Here is a 19,042-nt window from a genome sequence, read left to right as displayed (position 1 = left end):
TTTAAGAATTGTAAGCTCCATGTTTTATTCACTTGCAAATTTTAAAAGCTAACCCCTTGGTGGTAGAATAGTCCTTAAATAAATGAACAAGATCTTCTGAAGCTACTTTGCACCCTAAGCAAACATCATTGCCAATTCCCAAAATCTTGATTTGGTAGTGCTTAAGATAGCACTAGAGTCGGGCCTAGTTCTATACCTCCCAATATTTAGTCTTTTTTAAGAATTGTAAGGTCCATGTTTTATTCACTTGCAAATTTTTAAAGCTAACCCCTTGGTGGTAGAATAGTCCTTAAATAAATGAACAAGATCTTCTGAAGCTACTTTGCACCCTAAGCAAATATCATTGCCAATTCCCCTAATCTTGATTTTGTTGTCCCCATAATATCTTCCATGAAAGGACTTTTGTATAGTAATATAGAGGCTTGTGTCACACCTAGTCACGTGAACATCCCATTTTGGGATTGTCTAGTGCACTTGGTGTTACACAAGGTCCATATGAAAGCAACAAAATAAGTTGCCACAACCCACCAAAAATTTATCATAGGCCAAGTTTTAAGGCTTCTAGCTTGATGCTTGACTAAGGGGCCAGGGCCCAAGTTTCAATCCAACTATGCACTCTTGCATCACTTTTTGAACGCGTGTCCAGGTGAGAGCATGGCAAATTTTTCATTAATATAAGTTAAAAGCGCTTAAAATTGGGTATTCAATAAAATCAAATTTTGTCAAACATTATACATTTTTCATTAGGCATATGTTTAAAAGTGATAACAGATGTTAACATTGCCGGATATAATGTGTACCTATCCCGGTACGCCGGAGAAGGCTCAGTTTTGTTGGCACTGCCTTTAGGCAGTACGTTGGTATGGTTTGGAGAGGAAAAAAAAGTTGTAGTTACGTGGTTGTTAACTTCAGTGTAACGCTTGTTATTTACTTGTTGCATTGGAAGTGTTATTTAGTTGTTGCATTGGAAGTTGCATGCATCGCATGATCTCACCTTTCAAGGAAAGCCAATATTCAGCTTGTTCAGGCTCTATGTTCAAGGAATAGGTTTGACAGAGCATCTACGCGATCGCCTGAAGGTACCTCTCCAGGCTCTTCCTCTCTTTGTGCATCCTCTTCTAAGGTACCTATCCCTCTCTTTGTCCATTCTCTATATGTGCATCCTCTTCTAAGGTTTCTGTTTGTCTTTTAGCAAGTGGGTTACTACACAGACGTGGTGGAGATCTCATGGCTAGCTGGAAAGGCTTTCTCCCTCGCCATCAGACCCCTCCTCTCATCTTTGCCTCCCTACCCACCTCCTGTTATTCCCCCATTTAGAGACAAAGAGCACAGATAGATAGATAGATAAATAGATAGATAGAGAGAGAGAGAGAGAGAGAGAGAGCGAGATTTTTCGTACACACACACAGAGGGGGAGAGAGAGGGAGGGAGGGAGAGCTCTCTGAGGGAAGGCGAGGTTGCGACTACACACAAGCATGCACAACCCTTCCCTTCCCCTCTCTCTGGTCAAGTTTAGCAGGCACACCCTTCCCCCCTCAAGCTCTGTCTCGCCAGCACCAACTCTCTCTCTTGCATGATCGTGTACATTCTTCATACGTGCACGAGAAACAACAGAAAGCAATCAAGATGACCCCATTGTCTGTGCTCTTGGTCTCTGGGTATGATGGCGGGGGGGGGGGGGGGAGAGAGAGAGAGAGAGAGAGAGAGAGAGAGAGAGAGAGAGAGAGGAGAACACGTGTTGTTTATATTATTCTCTATTGATTGATGTCTTTAGTGCATGCTTTAGTTGTGAGATTAGAGTGTGATTAGTATGCGATTAGTGGGCGACCATAGATTTCTTGTATCTAGAGCTAGGATTATCCGTTTTGAGCACGGGTTAGTGCGTTAGGATCCTCTCTTGATACCCTACATGACCATACAAATCCACGTCCAGATCTGTGACCTGTAGGTACCAATATGCCCTTTGGCCAAGTGGTCATATCAGGTGGGTCAGCTCTGATTTCAGATCCAGACACATATTTGTGATCCTTACGCATAGGGGAACACATCCATATGCTCATATGTGCTAGATGTTGATATGACCCAATACGCTCTTTGGCCATCCTAATACGTTTTATGGCCATATCACCTTTGGACATATCTAGCCTAGATTTAGCCTTTATATCACATTCTTGTTCATTCCTTGTAGTATTTGATGCATTTGGAGTAGTAGTAGAGTGGCTAGACTAGTCATTTTGGCTAGATTAGCTTACTCAAGAGTAGATAGTGTGTAGATAGAGTGTAGATAGCATGTGTTGAGATCATTTGTACTCTTAGATACGTGGCGTTGTGGCTTGACAACCCACTAGGGCCTCCGACCACCCACCCTTTGGGTCACGCTCCCTCGGTATTTACATATCATTTATTGATGGTCTTACTGACATCCACGATACTACATGTGTGACATTGATGCATGCTTCATAGTACAGTTTTCTTGGCATCGTGTAGATCATTGTTGGAGTTCCATTCTGAGCTCTTGGACTTCTTGCCTCATTTTACTAGATATTTTGCTTATGTGGCTAATCTAGTGTTGAGTGATGACTTGGAGTTATGTCTTGTGTGGCGGGTGAGAACATCTTTTAGTGTTGACGGGTGTAGGTCACAGGTGACAACATAAGCCTTAGAGAAGTCTCTTCTGAGTCAGTATTATTTTTACAGTCTCATGTTCTTTCGGTGGTCTCTCCCATTATTTCTTCTTAGGAAGCACTTCTGTTGGAAATATTGTTTTCTCCTTAGGAATGTTTTCAACCTTTAAAATGTATGGGGAAGGATAAATCTCCTAGATGGGATGGTCTTACTGTGCGCTTCTTTTTATATTTTTGGGAGTTGTTGGCTACTCTAGTATGTGATATTTTTAATAGAGTTTTTAATAGGGAAATAGTAGACCCATGGATTTTTCAAGGCCTGATTATATTGATTTGCTAAGCAAGTTGCTTGCTCCTTGCCTAAGCATTGGAGGCCTATCACCATGTTATATGTGCTTTATAAGATTGTTTCTAAGGCTTTGGCCATGAGACTTATGCCATGTTTGCAAAGAGGGATCCCTCCTCATCAGCATGGGTTTATTAAGGGGAGATCTATATATGACAACATTTTGTCTACTCTGATTGGGATTGTTCTTGCTCGTTTCTCTGATCAAAAGTGTATCCTTTTCCAGCTTGATATGGACAAAGCTTATGATATAGTCTCCTAGTCCTTTATTGATACTGCTATGACAAAATTGGAGTTTCTTCCTAAAGTGGCTGATTCTATGCTTGCCCTCACCACTAATGCTTATTCTGAGATTTTGTGTAACGGGGTATTCCCTTAGCAAGGACAGTCAAACAGGCCCCCTTATCATTTGTTGCGGTTACTCATATTTTAAACCTAGAAGTTGCTACTGAAAAAGGTAATATTTCTGGTTTGTTGCTTCGTGATGGAAAACAATTGTTAACCAAGATGTTTGCTGATGATTCATTGCTATTTCTCAAAGCTGAAACTTTTGTGTTGAGAAATGCTCTTCAAATTGTTTAGGACTTTTCCACCACTTGTGGATCCATGTGTGTAATATTGAAAAGTCTAGGTTGCTTTCTATTGCAGAAGACAATGCTTTTGACCCCCCTTGTTAGACATCTGGGGACTCCTATTGGGTTGATATTTTTGCTAAGCAAAGGTTTGATTGGGTTATGGCCAAGATAGATTCTAAAATGCAAAAATGGACTTTATCAAGAATGTGCTCTTCTCTTATGTTTTGTTTTATATTCCTTTTTTGAGCTTTAACATGGCTAGATGGAATGTCTTTTTGAAGCATATTAGGTTTTTCCTTTGTAAGAAGTCTTTGTCTTGAAACATGACTGTCTTTTTGAAGCCTAATAAATTTTTCCTTTGGACGAAGTCTTTTCTTAAACATAAAGCTATTCATTGGATTTCTTGGGACTATTTATGTAAGCCTTAGTAGTTTGCTAGATTGGGGATTTTGAATATGCATTTTCAAGCAATAGCTGTGTGTGCTAAATTTGTGGTGTATTTTCATAATCCTCTATAATCTTGGACCCTTATGTTGATTCACATGTTGGGTCTTGCTAAATTTCATACTATTGGTGGGTTTTGGAAAAACCACTCTTGGAAGCAAAAGCTACTTTTAATGCCCCTCTGCTATTGAAAAAGGCACATTTCTTAGTTGATATTTTGCACAAGATTTAGTAGGCTACTATGGCATTATCCTAGAAAGGGTCCCACAGATACACTTGTAAATGCTTTATTGTAAGGCTTTGTCTCATGGTCTTATTTGTGGGATGATTCTATCGTTGGTATCAAGACTATTGCTCAACTGAAAGTTATGTTTGGACTACATGATAAGGCTTTGCCTTTACTGTCTAAGGCTCTTGAAGCTTTATCTAAATGGTTGATCTCACATTGGATTAATGAGGGGTGCTTGTTTTCTGATTGGGTGTGGCTTCCTCCGTTGATTCATCCTCACACCCATTTAGTCAACTTGTTTATACTGCTATTGGATGCTTGGCCGAGCAAGCTTAGTAGGTTATGGAAAAAAAAATGGTGTGCTACACTATTTTGTCAGAGTGCTACACTATTTTGTGTACATTTGTCAGAGTGCTACACTATTTTGTTCTAGATTGGGGTTTACATGCTTCTGGTTTGTTGCATTTTTTCAAATTGTTGTGGAGGATTCTTTGCAGATGATCATGTTGTGTGCAAAGCTTGAGGAAATGCAAGTACTCTTGTGTACATGTGTCATTAACAGCTTGAAGCTATATGTTACATGTATTTATGTATTGTTGTTGATCCTCCAGGTGAATTCTGTATTCAACAAGGTCTTTTGGATGAAAGGGATTTTTAGTGTGGGGAATGGTTGCATTTGACCCCATTGGTGTACGGTAACATGTTGGGTAGAATCTACTTTGCTCCTGAAGGCTTTCCCAATTCCTCACAGGTTTTTCAAGAATGTTGGCCCCTTATATCTATTGAAGGTCAAGAGTTTACACTAGATGAGAAGGGTGTCTTCAAGTTTCCTAGGAACCCCAAAATGCTCTCTCTCTCTCTCTCTCTCTCTCTCTCTCTCTCTCTCTCTCTCTCTCTCTCTCTCTCTCTCTCTCTCTCTCTCTCTCTCTCTCTGTTGCAAGGTTTCCAAACCTTGTACCATGCGTGGCAGCTATGTGCACGTTTTCCCAAAGATAAATTCACCACACGTGTAGGTGAAACCAGCCTTACTTAACCCATGTGTATACATCTTTAGAGATTGTTTTAGCCAATTCATGTGCACATGGAATGGACGTAAATAGATCACTTCGTCACTCACTGTGGGTGTAGAACATGGGACAACCCATCATCATCATCATAAACCACCCAAATTTTCTTGGCCTCAAATATTTATTCCTACCCCCGACCATGAAATTATAAGAAGTGATGCTTGCACATGCAAATTAGTCGCAACTTGCTATGGGAAAACTCCGCAGATGCAGGGAAAACTCGGCTATAATGAAGCCTAGCATGAAGGGAAGTAGCAAATAGAAAGAATCAGTATAGAAAATAAGTAGTTGTTGATAGGGCAAAGGTACCACTAAAGATAGATGCCTGCGCATGTAGTTGTTGGCATTATGTGAGAACGATCTTTATTGTAATGCAATATCACCTTAACCGGTTCATCTACGTGCGTAGCACCCTTGCAAGGTTTTTCCAAAGCTTGTACAACGCCCACATGTCACACTTCTAAGGATAAATACGAATAGTTTATGGTAGTTGTCCAGCATCATGCGCCATGATGTGCAAAAATATATCCACCCACAGACCCTCGGATCAACGTTTTCCCAAATATAAATCCACCGCACATGTAGGCAAAACCAACCTTAACCCATGTGTGTACACATCTTTAGATATTGTTTTAGCGAGAAATAACCAATTCATGTGCACATGGAATGGAAGTACACAAATCATTTCGTCACTATGGGTGTAGAAAATGGGGCAACAACCCATCATCATCATCATAAACTGCCCAAATTTTCTCGGCCTCAAATATTTCTTCTTGCCCCCGACCATGAAGTTCTCAAAAGTTGTTGCTGCCTGCGCATGTAAATTAGTAGCAGTTTGCTATGGGAAAACTCAGCCACCATAATGAAGACTAGCACTACTAAGGGAAGTAGCAAATAGATAAGATTAGAACAACAAATAAGTACTTGATAGGGCAATTACATATCTTTGTATACATATGTGAGTTTTTGGCCTGCCCCAAAGGGGGGAGGCCTTAGTGATGGTTTCCCTTTTTGATAATGAAAAAGGGGGATTATTTTTAAAAAATCATAATTTTTTGCCTGCCCAAAAGGCTAAGGCCATAGTGATGTGTTCCCTTTTTCCTAATTAAAAAGCAGAGGTTTTAAAAAAATATACATTTTTTTTATTGGTTAGTTGCCAGAGTAAACACTCATTATAAAGATTTTTGAAGATAGAGCTTTGCACACACTCATTACAAGGATTTTTGGCTTGCTCCAAAGGGGTGAGGCCCTAGGATAGGAAATTAGGAATCCCAAGAAAAAAAGATTTCCTGTCGTGCATGAATCAGAAGATTCAGACGCCCCAAGCACCGTCGTCGTCGACCTTCCTCTGCCTACTGGAGCCTAAACCTTCGTCGAAGGTTTAGGCTAGTCGCCCTTTGCTGCAAAGCTCCCACTGCCTGCGGCTTGTCCGCACGTGAGAGAGAGAACCAGAGCTCGTGACGATCCCTTGGAGCCTTCTGACCTGCAAAGCTGTCAAAGAGGTGCGTCTGGGCAGCATGCATCACTTGCGACACAGCAATGCAGCATCCCATTGTCTACGCTAATACATGTGAGAGGGTGGGGGGCCACTCACATCTGACGACACTCACGTACCTCGGGTCGCTTGTGTGGAGCAACCCAACGACCTGGCAAAGAAATAAGGGATAGAGAGGATGGTGACCTGAGGAGGGACGATGGTGGGCTAAGCAAAGGGTCCCGCCTTGAAGTTCAAAAAGCTTGTCTCAGTCTACTCCTTTTGTCCTAAGAACGAGGGATTGGTTGTATGAAGAACAGATGCGGGAACTGAACAATTGCTCTATATCTCTTTGTCATACCAACAACCGTTATTTCTGTATGGCTCCCTCAAGAACAAGGCATATAAGCTCGGAGCTTGTTGTCGATAGTTGTGGCTTGGGTTGATTTGCACCATCTCTCTCTCTCTCTCTCATCACACACACACACACACACACACACACACACACACAAGCGATAATGATGGATAGAGAAAGAGGTGCATTTGCTGATATTCAAGTTGAAAGGGGTGCTTAAAAGTAATCGATTTTTGCACCCAATAGAATATTGATCTCATCTAAGATGGGCCTTTGACACAGGACGAGTACCTTGCAGCTATTGCTAGAGCAAGCTCACTATGTGCTACTACTCTGCACATTCAAAGAGTAGCTTCAACAGCATGTGCAGGTTAATGCACAGAGATGGAGGCAAACATCGGCTACTCTGACAGTCTTAGTAGAGTTTATCATCGACATCGTCCTGAAGAGCGAGAAGAAGGCGACGGTCATCGAAACCCTCAAAGAAAATGATGCTGAGCTACTTGAGTACCTTGGAGAGAGAGAGAGAGAGAGAGAGAGAGAGAGAGAGAGAGAGAGAGAGAGAGAGAGAGAGAGAGGCTCGATGACTTGGAGAGCACTTAGGTCTTTGTGGCGCGACATGAACAGCCTCGTCTTGAACGTCATTGTGTGCAGCTGTGAGAACGAGAACCTCTTCTTGCCTCACATCAGACGGTTCATCCGTCTCTTCTCAATCTGCACAAAATATTTTTATGGGAAACTCATCCAGGACCCTTGCAAAAACCCCACTATCTGTGCTCTTTGTCTCTTGGTATGATGGCGGGGGGGGGGGGGGGAGGGGGGGAGAGAGAGAGAGAGAGAGAGAGAGAGAGAGAGAGAGAGAGAGAGAGAGAGAGAGAGAGAGAGAGAGAGAGAGAGAGAGAGAGAGAGAGAGAGAGAGAGAGGAGAACACGTGTTGTTTATATTATTCTCTACTGATTGATGTCTTTAGTGCATGCTTTAGTTGTGAGATTAGAGTGTGATTAGTATGCGATTAGTGGGCGACTGTAGATTTCTTGTATCTAGAGCTAGGATTATCCGTTTTGAGCACGAGTTAGTGCGTTAGGATCCTCTCTTGACACCCTACAGGACCATACAAATCCACGTCCAGATCTGTGACCTGTAGGTACCAATATGCCCTTTGGCCAAGTGGTCATATCGGGTGGGTTAGAGCTCTGATTTCAGATCCAGACACATATTTGTGATCCTTAGCCATAGGGGAACACATCCATATGCTCATATGTGCTAGACGTTGACTTGACCCAATACGCCCTTTGGACATCCTAATACGTTTAATGGCCATATCACCTTTGGACAGATCTAGCCTAGATTTACCTTCTATATCACATTGTTGTTCATTCCTTGTAGTATTTGATGCATTTGGAGTAGTAGTAGAGTGGCTAGACTAGTCATTTTGGCTAGGTTAGCTTACTCAAGAGTAAATAGCGTGTAGATAGAGTGTAGATAGCATGTGTTGAGATCATTTGTACTCTTAGATACGTGGCGTTGTGGCTTGACAACCCACTAGGGCCTCCAACCACCCACCCTTTGGGTCATGCTCCCTCGATATTGACATATCATTTATTGATGGTCTTACTGACATCCACGATACTACATGTGTGACATTGATGCCTGCTTCATAGTACGGTTGTCTTGGCATCGTGTAGATCATTGTTGGAGTTCCATTCTGAGCTCTTGGACTTCTTGCCTCATTTTACCAGATATTTCGCTTATGTGGCTTATCTAGTGTTGAGTGATGACTTGGAGTTATGTCTTGTGTGGCAGGTGAGAACATCTTTAGTGTTGACAGGTGTAGGTCACAGGCGACAACATAAGCCTTAGAGAAGTCTCTTCTGAGTCAGTATTATTTTTACAGTCTCAAGTTCTTTCGGTGGTCTCTACCATTATTTTTTCTCAGGAAGCACTTGTGTTGGAAATATTGTTTTCTTCTTCGGAATGTTTTCAAGCTTTAAAATGTATGGGGAAGGATAAATCTCCTAGATGGGATGGTCTTACTGTGCGCTTCTTTTTATATTTTTGGGAGTTGTTGGCTACTCTAGTATGTGATATTTTTAATAGAGTTTTTAATAGGGAAATAGTAGACCCATGGATTTTTCAAGTCCTGATTATATTGATTTGCTAAGCAAGTTGCTTGCTCCTTGCCATGAGACTTATGCCATGTTTGCAAAGAGGGATCTCTCCTCATCAGCATGGGTTTACTAAGGGGAGATCTATATATGACAACATTTTGTCTACTCTGATTGGGATTGTTCTTGCTCATTTCTCTGATCAAAAGTGTATGCTTTTCCAACTTGATCTGGACAAAGCTTATGATAGAGTCTCCTGGTCCTTTATTGATGCTGCTATGAGAAAATTGGAGTTTCTCCCTAAAGTGGTTGATTCTGTGCTTGCCCTCACGGCTACTGCTTATTCTGAGATTTTGTGTAACGGGGTATTCCATTAGCAAGGACAGTCAAACAGGCCCCCTTATCATTTGTTGCGGTTACCCATATATTAAACCTAGAAGTTGCTACTGAAAAAGGTAATATCTCTGGTTTGTTGCTTCCTGATGGAAAACAATTGTTAACCAAGATGTTTGCTGATGATTCATTGCTATTTCTCAAAGCTGAAACTTTTGTGTTGAGAAATGCTCTTCAAATTGTTTAGGACTTTTCCACCACTTGTGGATCCATGTGTGTAATATTGAAAAGTCTAGGTTGCTTTCTATTGCAGAAGACAATGCTTTTGACCCCCCTTGTTAGACATCTGGGGACTCCTATTGGGTTGATATTTTTGCTAAGCAAAGGTTTGATTGGGTTATGGCCAAGATAGATTCTAAAATGCAAAAATGGACTTTATCAAGAATGTGCTCTTATCTTATGTTTTGTTTTATATTCCTTTTTTGAGCTTTAACATGGCTAGATGGAATGTCTTTTTGAAGCATATTAAGTTTTTCCTTTGTAAGAAGTCTTTGTCTTGAAACATGACTGTCTTTTTGAAGCCTAATAAATTTTTCCTTTGGAGGAAGTCTTTTCTTAAACATAAAGCTATTCATTGGATTTCTTGGGACTATTTATGTAAGCCTTAGTAGTTTGCTAGATTGGGGATTTTGAATATGCATTTTCAAGCAATAGCTGTGTGTGCTAAATTTCTAGTGTATTTTCATAATCCTGTATAATCTTGGACCCTTATGTTGATTCACATGTTGGGTCTTGCTAAATTTCATACTATTGGTGGGTTTTGGAAAAACCACTCTTGGAAGCAAAAGCTACTTTCAATGCCCCTCTGCTATTGAAAAAGGCACATTTCTCAGTTGATATTTTGCACAAGATTTAGTAGGCTACTATGGCATTATCCTAGAAAGGGTCCCACAGATACACTTGTAGTGCTTTATTGTAAGGCTTTGTCTCATGGTCTAATTTGTGGGATGACTCTATCGTTGGTATCAAGACTATTGCTCAACTGAAAGTTATGCTTGGACTACATGATAAGGCTTTGCCTTTACAGTCTAAGGCTCTTGAAGCTTTATCTAAATGGTTGATCTCACATTGGAATAACGAGGGGTGCTTCTTTTCTGATTGGGTTTAGCTTCCTCCGTGTTGGCTTCCTCCGTTGATTCATCCTCACACCCATTTAGTCTGCTTGTCTATACTGCTATTGGATGCTTGGCTGAGCAAGCTTAGTAGGTTATGGAAAAAAAAATGGTGTGCAACTTGGTGGTAGAAACTATGCTTTTACTTGTGGAATTTTTCTACTGCGCATGTTACTTTTAAGAACTTTCTATGGAAGGTAATGGTTGGAGCTTTGCCTTATGCTCTTAAACTCTCTATTATGAGAAAGCACTTTGGTATATGTCCCCTTTGTAAGATTCATGTTGAATCATTACTTCGTCTCTTTGGGGATTGTTGATACTTGGGACAAATTTGGAAAAAGGTAGTGACTTTGGTTAGTAAAAATTATCTCTTACCGGGCATACTTCCACAACAAGATTAGGGAGTGGGTTTTTTTTTCTTGTTATTCAAGTTCCATCTTTTGCAATCTATTTGGAAGTTCATATATTAGACTGTTTTTTACCACTCTATGCCTTCATTCTCTTTTGATAGAGTGCTACACTGTTTTGTTCTAGATTGGGGTTTCGATGCTTCTATGCATGATGGGGTGGGTGATCAATGGTCTCATATGGTTTGTCAAGTAAGTCTGGTTTGTTGCATTTTTTCAAGTTGTTGTGGAGGATGCTTTGTAGATAAGCATGTTGTGTGCAAAGCTTGAGGAAATGTAGGTACTCTTGTGTACATTTGTCAGAGTGCTACACTATTTTGTTCTAGATTGGGGTTTACATGCTTCTGGTTTGTTGCATTTTTTCAAATCGTTGTGGAGGATGCTTTGCAGATGGTCATGCTGTGTGCAAAGCTTGAGGAAATGCAGGTACTCTTGTGTACATGTGTCATTAACTGCTTGAAGCTATATCTTACAGGTATTTATGTATTGATTTTGATCCTCCAGGTGAATTCTGTATTCAACAAGGTCTTTTGGATGAAAGGGATTTTTAGTGTGGGGAATGGTTGCATTTGACCCCATTGGTGTACAGTAACATGTTGGGTAGAATCTACTTTGCTCCTGAAGGCTTTCCCAATTTCTCACAGGTTTTTCAAGAATGTTGGCCCCTTATATCTATTGAAGGTCAAGAGTTTACACTAGATGAGAAGGGTGTCTTCAAGTTTCCTAGGAACCCCAAAATGCGCTCTCTCTCTCTCTCTCTCTCTCTCTCTCTCTCTCTCTCTCTCTCTCTCTCTCTCTCTCTCTCTCTCTCTCTCTCTCTCTCTCCCTCCCTCCCCCAATTCCCATTGTAGAGAAAATAAGTGCGCAACCTTATTTTTTTTGTGTGTCACCTAATGAAGGGTTGCTAGTTCCCCTCAAAGGTAGATTCTATTTTTTAAGTCTCTTTTTGATCTCACTCATCTCTAATTTACATGGGGAAAGCTTCTCTGTTTACTAACTCGAGGGCATGTGTAGTAGAAATTGTACATCTTCTTATTGTATGTATGTATATGATTTTTGGCTAGGAAATAGTATTGTATGAGAGTAGACTAATGTAGTTCTGGCTAGGAGCCCTATGAACTATAAGGAAAGAGCATATGGTTGTTGAGTGCATTATAAGGGTGTCCTCCAAGGGAAAGTAGGCTACAAAGCAAGGGACACAACCTCAATTGAGTCGAGAGATACTAGATACTAGCAAAGGTAAAGGTAAGATTAGATGTAGAAAAGGCAAGAAGAGGAGGTCCAAATAGAAAAATAAGTCGGATAGTCAAAGGCATTGAGGTGCGCACGGGTGTGTAGGTGGAGGACCCCTTTGAAGGCACCCTCTACTTCAACTTTTCCATTGTGCTTGAGATTCAAGCCATACTAGTAGCACATGAAGGAGGTAGTTCCACATACAAGGAGTTACTTCTTACTCTGTCAGAATTGTGTAAATAGCATTCTGCTAAGAAGCTTAGAAACTATGCTAAAAGTAAATGTTGAATGTAGTATGTTTGGACATTGCAAGAAGAAAATGGAAAATTAGTATGTTTAGGTAATCTCTTCAGAGCTAGGAGCGTAGATTTTTTTTTTCTTTTTTGTGATACCTTTTGGTTACTACCCTATGTATTTAATCCTAGTTTTATTGTATATTCTCCTTTAGAGTTGTCTGGATTTTTCTTCCAATGGAATGAAACATGATCCTAGTGCCTTTGCCCATTCATAACGCAGTGCCCATTGCACTAGAATACATACCTTGACATAAACTAGAAGCCCGTTTATTACTTATAATAGCATGAAATTTTATGTTGGGAGTATTTACATTGTGGGCTTACTACTTATAATAGTATTTACATTGTGGGTTTTGGCTTAAAAATAATTTGACAATTGTCATGACTTGCTGTAACAAATGATTCATAATTCCTTCTTAAGTCCATCACCATTCCATCCTTCTCAAAATACTCCATATCTACTTTGTATGTGCTCTTGTTTCATAGAAGCGATTCCCCTTCCTAAATTGGTGATCGTTCTCAAGCGTCGTGTTGAAGAAAAGTATAGCACCCAGTGACTTTTAAAGTGAGGATATTTAGTAGTTTAAGTTGTTGAAGATGTGAAGCTTAAGAAGCATTCTTAATAAAAATTTATTATTGTATTGGTATACAACATCAGTCAAACAAAATCTTATTCACAACATGGTTTTATTAAAGTTAGTGTACGATGAGTATTAGTAGATAGTGATTAGTTATATTTGACCGATTGCTGACTATTTTAAAGAAATAGACATCCTTATTATGGTAACTAATGTAACTAACCACTATCTACTACTACTCATCCACATTGAAATTTAATGTTTTGTCGCTCCACAGGTTAATGTGGAAGGGTGTAAAATTTAAGTGCAATGTTATCACCAAATTGGTGACTCTACTATAGGGCGTCTTTTAGGGGTTTTAAAAAAACTTCAATGTTTTAGTTATCTTTTAAATCTTTCTTCCAATTTCAAGTTCTAGGAAAATAACAAATAAAATAATTCAATTAAAGGAGTCTTCTTAGAGTAGAATGCACTCCCTTTTAGGAGTCCCCTTAGAATAGGTGCCCTCCAACAATTATACAAAGAAATTATAAACAAAACTTAAGAAAAATTTTATCCTTTGAAAGATTGTTTTATATGGAGTACAAGAAGGTTTCAAACTATAAGAAATTACCTTACATATATCATTTATGTTTTGGAGTGTTTCATCAAAGAAGACCATGGCTAGACTGTAATATTAATGCCCTTGCAGTTATAGATTTCAAAGAAACACCACCTCTACAACCCAATCTTTTAGCTAATACAATCACCCGACTCCCCTTCATATTAGGAATATTTGGAATTTCATTTTTCAATATTTCTTGTATCTCATGATCTGTGACTTTTGACTTCTATCTGTTGCTACTACCTGATGCTCCTTTTTGAACTTTCTTGTCTATTGTTGTAGAAGTAGTATTTAATAATTTCTCAGCAATAGAAATCTACCTGTGTTGAACCTTCTTTGTGACCACCGCATGTTAATCTCTGTACACTTATCAATAATGTTAAAATTTTTTGCAAAATGCTCATTGTCATCCGTCAATGTTGTCCATAATGATATGAATCTATGAAACTATGCTAATAGTTCCCCTAAAAGAATGTTATCCTTCTCATTACTTGTATTAAAAGTAGCGGGAAAGATACAATTATTTTTTGGAGAAACACAACCCTTATATGGAGAGTCATCTATGAGGATTGTCCGCTTATGATCACATTCAAAGCCATTTGCCATTCTTGTGAAAGGCTTGAACATTACCTCAACATTTGGTTTATCTGGCCTAAAAAGCTTACTCTTATTGTGAAGCTCTCATAAGAAGTTCTTGCTCAATTGAGAAATTTATCACTTTCAATATATCATGAATTTCTAGAAATATCCAATAAAATCATTTGCATCTGTAAGTAAGTATGTATTGCAAAAGATACATAAACACTAAATGATATTTGTGAATTTTAGTTTCTACATGCATAAACACACCAAAATATATGTTCTTAATAGATCCAACCTATTATGATCTAGGCCACAAGGAAAAGTTTATCACTAAGATTTAGCTTCCTAAATTTGATTAATGGGTATGAGCTTGCTAGATTGGACCTAGTCCAATATAAGTCAGATCGGACTAAGTCTAATCTAGTCTCTAATGATATGTATATATATTGGTGAGGTTTTGGAAGATTATTTCCAGTATGATAATTTTTTTTGCTTTTTAGGTAGCAATTCTCATCTACTTGTTATGCTTGCTATATCAAATATAATCTAGGCCATGTACACTGATCATTAAAACTTTGAATATAGAATAGAAAAAAGTTCATTTATAAATAAATTTAGAGAACAAATTATAAAAGATATAAGCTTATAGCAATTCTCATCTACTTTTTATTCTTGCTATATCACATATAATATGAGCCACAATGATAGAAACAAATCAAAACTTTGAATATCATAAAATTTTAAAAATATAGAATTAAAAAAATTGCATTTATAAATAAACTAAGAGCACAAATCACAAAAGATACCTCAACAAGAAATGATAGTTGTGCATTTTAGTTTTCATGTACACAGATACACCAAAATATATATTCTTTTTAGATTAGATCTAGTGTAATCTAGGCCACAAGAAGAAGTTTATCAATAGGATTGAGGTTCCAAGAAGAGATTCCAATGTTAGGTAAGACATATTCTCACCTAGAATTTGCTCAATGGGTTTGAGCCTTCTAGATCCGATCTAGTCCACTATAAGTTATATTAGATCAAGTTTGATTTAGGCCACTAGAAGAATCGTATTTGAGATTCCAAGAAAAGATCCCAACCTTAGATGCTATCTAATCAATGGGTTTGACCCTCCTATATCATTCCTATTCCAATATTAGTTAGATTAGACCAAGTCTGATCTAGGGTACAATAATATGTACATATAAGGGTGACAATTTACTAGATTAGGCCTCGAATGATCAAATAATTAATTTCTAGGTAGTGATTCACATTTGCTTTCTATGTTTAATATATATGATATAATCTAGGCCGTGTCCACAAACAAACCAAAAGATATGTTCTCTTGATAGATATCACCTAGCCTAATCTAGGCCACAAGAAGAAGAAGATATGCTCTCTTGATAGATCCCACATAGCCTAATCTAGGCCACAAGAAGAATATATGTTCTCTTGATAGATCTCACATAGCCTAATATAAGCCACAAGAAGAAGTGTATCAATAGGATTGAGATTCCAAGAAGAAATCCTAATGTTAATTGATAATTAGTCTCATTCATAATTTGATCAATGGTTTGAGCCTTGTAGATCAGACCTAATCCAATGTAAGCTATATTGAACCAAGTATGATCTAGGCTAAACTGGTATATAGATACATGGTTGACCTTCCTAGATTAGACCTAGTCCAATGCAAGTTAGATTGACATGGATGTGCAATTGGACTAGATTAGACCTAGTCCAATGTAAGTTAGATTGGACCAAGTATGGTCTAGGCTACAATGATATATAGATATATGGGAGAGAATGTGAGAGTTTACTAGATTAGAACTAGTTTGATTAAATACTTGCTTTCTAGGGAGAAATTCCCACTCTTTCCATGCTTACTATATTTGACATAATCAAGCCCACATGAAAAAACACATCAATGTTCTTGATAGATTGGACCTAGTGTGATCTTGATATATAAAGAAGGCAATAGGATTGAGCTACCTAGGAAAGATTCCAATGCTAGATCAACAATGGTATATCAAACTTAGTATGATCTATGCAAAAGCGTGATTTAATGTATGTTTTTTATCATGCTAGATCATACAAAGTTTGATCTAGTCTCCAATGAGAGGTAGATATATAGGAGAGACCTTACTACTTTGATCAAAATTAATAAGATTAAATCCCCATCAGCTTATTATCTTTTTACTTTATAGATTGGATCCCCATCTGCTTTTTGTGCTTCCTAGATCAAGTCCTGAATTCCTAGATTAGACCTAGTCTGATCTAGGCAAAGATAGAATTCAATCAATGGGTTTGAGCTTGCTAAATTGGAACTAGTAGAGTGTAAGTGAGATTGGACTAAGTCTAATCTAGGCTATAATGAGATGTACATATGTGGTTTTTTGAATGGGATTGCCTTAGCATACTCGTTAGTCTTATAGAGTCAATTTTTCATTTTGCTTGCTGTCACGACCAAAAACTACCTCCCATATCTATGGCAAAGTGTGTATTTAACTCTTAGATTAAGCCATTGAGTGTTTCTTTGTCCTACTTGGAGAACCCCCATGCTTAATAGCCTTTCACTTAAGCTACATCATCAATGATTAGATCATTGGTTATATTAGCATCTCTTTGAGTAGTGTGTGTTTTGCTTACTAGATTGCTAAAATCCTCCATCTCTTGTGTTTATATGTGTATATTGTGGATTTGGCAAACCCCATAGCCTCCATGCACTAGTCAGGTTGATTCCCTAGCGTTGATTTTGTGTTAGTGCTAGTAAGCTAATAGAGATGTGAACAAACCTCCAGGCCTTATGTGAGAATAACTTGTAAAGAACATAAGTTTATGTATGAACCAATCCTTGTACCAAGGAAAAAACCTTCTTGTGATGATGTAAGCAAAGAATCTCTGCCTTTGTGTGTGAATCTCATGGGAGTCACTTGGAGAAAACAAGGTATATCACGTGCAAACATGAGATCATTTTAAAACCCCTATGTAAGTTTATTCAACATTTCAAAGAAAACCTTCTATAAATTTTAGACACAATTAAAAAACCCCTTCTTCTCAACTAGCTTTTGTTATTATCAACATTACTTTGATGTTTCATTTTAAGATGTTTTATTTTATTTTGATGTTTTATTTTAAGAGGAATCTCAAATCTCGAGCGAGATTTTCCGAGAAATCCCTAAAACAAGCAAGATTGACCAAGGCATACTATACAAAATAAAAGCCAAACAGGATATTTAAGGTGGCTTCAAGCACAAAAAATAACTATAACAAGATTACAACTAATTTTAACGGTAAAACAACCATAAATTTTTGACAAAAAAACCCCTTGAACAAGGGTTTTGTAGAATGTTTCCTTTGATGGGCTAGAACAATTGGAACCAAGTACTCTAGAGAAAATGGTGGAAACTTGAAAACAATTCTATTCTTGCAATGAGCCTATTCTTTTGAGAAAATCCACATCATGATATATATTACAATATGGATCACACCATCATAGGTAGCCTTCTATCGGGGGGGGGGGGGGGGGAGTGGGAGTTAGTGGTGCTGCCAAAGGTGGTGGCAACAAACCTGTCAAGGGAGGTGGTAATGGTGAGGGATTATAAAGAGTGCTTTGACGAAAGAGCACGCAAGGTTGATAAAGCTATGAACAATTTTCTTATGACAACTTTGTCCACATGCTAGTTCTCTTTCACCTACCCATATCGATAGAAACCTAGGTTTAGTGTAGTTCCACCTACAAATTTTGATATTTATCTTCAAAGCTCAAAGTAGAAGGTGAATAAACCTACAAACTTTAGAGAAATTTAGTGTAAAAACCTTCTCTTAGATTTTCCAAGTTTATATGAGCACAGCTCAAAGTTCCTAGACTACTTGGGGTTCCTAGTTTGCTCAATTGTCCGTCATGCCTTGACCTAGATTACTCACCCAACGTGTGATGCCGTATGCTGAATACACTTCTTAGAGCCATGGTGTATGATTTTCATTGTAGTCCTTTGAAATGCTTTTCCTAATGTGGCTTAGCCCTCCATTTTTGTTTGTACTTTATCAATTGTGTGGGAGTTGTACATCCATCAATGCCTCATAGCAATTCAAATGGATGGTAGTCTAGAATTGCATCTGTCCTCTTGCAGAATGATGTGGCCCATGACTCGGTACTTAGCACCCCATAAGGTAACCCCCTCCAAGGGGGTAACTGGGAGGTTGGTTGTGCTACAACAAACAACATTGTGCCACATTGAGACAACTCTGTTGGCTAGGAAAGGTAAATCTCAGGGTCCCTAATCATTGACAAATTTGATTTTGAAGGAGTTGGGCAAGGAAACTCACAATAGATGATGCAAGGAGGTCCTCAAGTTCAACCGTCGTCATTTTCAACAACCTTATAGTATAAACAAAACCCTTCAAAAAATCTCTTTCCCTGAAAACTTGGCAAAGCTACCTACCATGAGAATTTTAGTGGTAAACTGACTAAATTTGAAGGTTTCTACACCAAACGACGCTAAATTTCTATAAATTTTGTAGGTTCAATCTCACTTTCAAATTTAAAATTTAGAGTTAAATCTCAAAATTTGTAGGTGGGATTACACTAAGCCTAGGTTTTTTTTTTCAACCCCTCGCC

The sequence above is a fragment of the Adiantum capillus-veneris genome, chromosome 6 (assembly GCF_014529385.1).
Source record: "Adiantum capillus-veneris isolate H3 chromosome 6, ASM1452938v2, whole genome shotgun sequence".
NCBI lineage: Eukaryota > Viridiplantae > Streptophyta > Polypodiopsida > Polypodiales > Pteridaceae > Adiantum > Adiantum capillus-veneris.
This window is presented reverse-complemented; position numbering follows the sequence as displayed.